The 4,126-nt window shown below is 36.7% G+C and overlaps 1 pseudogene; it reads left to right on the forward strand.

Moving 5' to 3' along the window:
* The first annotated feature begins 1,213 nt into the window (after positions 1 to 1,213).
* Positions 1,214 to 1,756, forward strand: LOC106734964 (ATP synthase subunit d, mitochondrial pseudogene; annotated as a pseudogene).
* Positions 1,757 to 4,126: the final 2,370 nt, after the last annotated feature.

Consider the following 4,126-nt stretch of genomic DNA (forward strand, 5'->3'; position numbering starts at 1 on the left):
AGAGGGAAAGCGAGATAGACAGGATCTTCATACTGCAGTCCTTCCACAGCCCTGCCACCAGCCAGGGTGCTGAACATGCTTGTGGTCACATGTGGTGAGTGGAGGCAGACTTAGGGGTGTGGACCAGAGCCTTCCCACACGGTCTCAAGCACCACACAGTAGCACTATCCCAGCTGTTTGTGCCACCACGGCTGGGCTTACACTGTACAGGTTTTGAAGGCATAATTATGTGCTAGTCTGTTTTAAAGCACCAGCACAAATTTTTACAGTAATGAAGGTCTTCAATGTAATGTTCTTATTGTTAATAAGGTTTTATTACACCTTCATAAGATGGTTGACTACCAAGACAATTTAACAAATCAATATCTGGAAAAGTAATCTGGGTTGTTTCATTAATTTGTTCAAGTTTTTGAGTTTCTATGTCTTCTGAGGATCTGTAACTTATCTGAATAAGACAAGTAGAAGTTGTTATTCTCACAAATTTTAAAATCCAGTGAAGAAGATACATGAAACAAGGAAAAGATGGATGGGTGGATAAATGCAGCATTCCCTTTTAGTCACTATTCTCATTTCTAAGGTGACCCAAAAATCCACAGAATAGTCAATAGTCATTCATTCAACCAAAGTTTAGAGGTTCCTACAGGGATATTTAAGCTATTTCTTCAGATAGCAATAATCTTCATGAATAAAACAGAATCATGTGACAGAATGACTGAGAAGTGGGGCAACATTGGTGTTGCAGTCTGGCAAGTACAGTCAGAGGTAATAACGTTTGCGTGATTAGTGAGAAGGAGTAAGCCAAGCCATGTGAATCTGAAGGAAAAAGGCTCAAAGAGAAAAATAAGTAAATGCCAATGCCTAAGAAACTGACAGAAGACCAGAGTGGCAGACTGTAGTGGGTATGAAGAGAGTAGAAAAATTGATTTTGATGTCCCTGTTTCAGGTCAATTCTGTTGACTTAGAAAAATTTAGCTTGAATTTTTGTTTTAAATCTTCTTAGGAAATGACCTTATATATTTGTCAACTTCAATAAGTTTAAGGAAAATATATATCATGAAAAAAGATGCTAAATTTCATAAATGTTCTGCCCAAAATGTACTTTAATTGTATTTTCACACATTTTTTAAGTCCCTTAGTATTATGATAATTTTGCATATAATCGTAAAGGTCAAAAAGTATCTTAGGGCTGTTGGGGTCGGTGAAGGATTGCAAGATGACTGGGCAAAAACTTGCCCTAAAAACTTTTGACTGAGTAGCTTTTGGGAAAATAATACTCTGAAACCAAAAGGCTATTGCTAACTTCCTGAAAACTTGGAACGAGACCCTAACCTCCAGGTTGGCTGCACTACCTGAGAATCTGCCAGCGATCGACTGGGTGTACTACAAGGCCAACGTGGCCAAGGCAGGCTTGGTGGATGACTTCGAGAAGAAGTTTAATGCCCTGAAGGCTCCTGTGCCCAAGAATAAATACACTGTCCAGGTGGACGCTGAAGAAAAGGAAGACGTGAAAAGTTGTGCTGAGTTTGTATTCCTCTCAAAGGCCAGGATTGAAGAATATCAGAAACAGCTGGAGAAGATGAAGAACATAATTCTATTTGATCAGAAAACCATTGAGGACTCAAATGAAATCTTCCCAGAAACCACATTAGATAAGAAGAAGTATCCCTATTGGCCTCACCAGCCAACTGAGAATCTTATAAAATTTTTGTGTCTGGAAGGAAGCTCTGGTCCTTGTCTTACAAGCTCTGGACATTAAACATGGAAGTAATGATATAGATGTGAAAAAAAAGTATCTTAGCATAGCAAATCGATATAACAAAGGGCAATATATGTCCAACTTTAAACTTAAAATTAAAACTAGAAATTAAAATAATTTATATGTGTGTATATATGGATATGTATTTTATCATAAAATATGTAAAAAGTTAATGTTTATGTTCAAGGGTAAATTTAAAAAAATATTTTTGAAAACCTATATTTGCAAGAGCCATCTGAATTTAGAAATGTAATATTATTTTAATGTTCCCTAGTGGTTCTTTGATAAAATTGGGGGATTGCTTAACAAATCTAAAATATAAGTCTAAAGAAGCATTCTTTTCTTTTCAGAATGAGGATGAGGTTTATATCATTTACTGTAAGCAGAAAGCAAAATACTTAAACACTTAAAAAGTAAAATAAAAACCACTTAAAAAGTAAAATAAAATGAGAAAAAGAAAGTAGCTGTTTTTCCTAATAATATAAAATATTAACATCTTTCAAAGGACTAAGCAACTCTCCTTTAAACTATATCATATCTGAGATTTACTTCAAACATGAAAATGTAAAAGTTGCTGTCTAAATAAAATTGGTATGAGTTTTCCCTAGATACTAAATGGAAAACAACAATGAAATAGTTTAGGTTTTCCTGTTATGAAATCCTATTCCTACTGGAAAAATATAAAAATGGGAAAACAAAAAAAAATGTTGAAAATGTCTTAACAGGAATTAGGAAGCTTTATATCTATAGACATAGATAACATGTTTTTCCTCAAATAATTATATAAAATTGGCAAGAAAAGAACTATCTTCTTTTCTAGTTTATAGCTAGAGGATCTGTGGCACAGAGGTACTAGGTCACAGAGAAAGTCTAGGGCCAATTCAGAACTTCAGATATCGTGATTAGTAATTTCTCATTACTTCCATTCAATTTTGGGCCATGGTCTTCCTAATTATTTTTTCCAAATTACCATATATCCTTCAGAATCCTTAATTAATCAACTTGATGTTTATGAATAACTGTGATATGTATCCCCCTCTTCTGCAGTTCTTTTTAAGATAGGGTCTCTCCACGCCATGATCCTCATTGCTGAGATTACCCAAGGAAGAGGAGGTGGGGGAGAAGGAGGAAGTATTTTTGACTGGGTCTTGCATTTGCAATCCTTCGCCCCAGCCTCCCAATTATCTAGGATTACAGGCACATGCTACAATTCTTAGTCAGTGCAAGTCAGTGTAGGATCCGAACCTTTGCTTTCCACTGGACCCCAGTCTTGCCAAGCAGCCAAGGGCACCTTGCCACTTGCAACATAGTGCCTGGGCCTCTTTTTATTCATTCAGTTACTTATTTACTTTTCAGACAGACTATCGCTCTGTCACTCAGGCCCACTTTAAGATAGCAATCCTGGTTGAGCTTCTCCGAGTCACTGGGATTACAGCTGCATGCCTCTCAGCCCAGTCGTTAGGTTATCAGTCCAGGCATCGAACTCGGACTTCCCATGGGGACCCAGCCTGCAGAGTGCAGTGTTTCACCTGCAGTGCTCTACTGTACTTGGCTTTCTTGTGGTTCTTGAAGATGCAGGGTAAGAGTAGCCTCCCCACTTTAAATGTTAGTGTAGAGGGTGCTCTGTAGCATCCTGCCTTTCTACAAAAGAGAAGAAAGAAAAGAAGCCTTGACTCTAGTTTTACGCATGTTGTATATACTTAATTCCAAACACTTTTATTCTCTCTGCAAATTGATAGGCTGTAAAGCCACTTGGTTACATTGTCAACTATCAATTCACATTCTCTTTTCATTAACCTATAAATAGATGGTTTTTAAAAAAGTTAAAGACTTTTGAGAAAACACAAACAAGCAATTATGTAATCTGTCTCCCTATTTCAAATGGCTAGATTATAGAAGAGGCTAAAATTTTGATGATGATTTGTAATGTATCTCTTGCCCTGAAAGATATAAATTGCTGTATGTTCAGAGCTTCAGTAAGATAGATAAGTATTTAGCTAGGAAAAAAGTTAATTTCTTTCACCCTTAGTGGTAGGAAAGGTGGGCATTTCGTTCAGCCAATTTGGTTTTATGCACTCATGCTCAGGTTGAAAAGTATAAATGTACAATAATAAAGTAATGATAACAGCCACATTCCATTTCCCCCTTTCTACCTTAATAGCTCCAGGTAGGTAATTTTACTGTGTACATAAATCATTAGTCTTCAGCAGCCACCCTGTTCTCTAGTTATTCTTAGGCTCCAATATAGTTTTATTTTGCTAAGAGCCATTCCCGATTGTCTCTGGAGTGATGGCAGGGGTGAGGGAGGATTCAAATTAGCTTCAAGGTACATTTAGTTCTATTACTCAGGCATAATACCCCTATGACATA

Source organism: Tupaia chinensis, unplaced genomic scaffold (genome assembly GCF_000334495.1).
Source record: "Tupaia chinensis unplaced genomic scaffold, TupChi_1.0 Scaffold000270_1, whole genome shotgun sequence".
In the NCBI taxonomy this organism is placed as follows: Eukaryota; Metazoa; Chordata; class Mammalia; order Scandentia; family Tupaiidae; genus Tupaia; species Tupaia belangeri.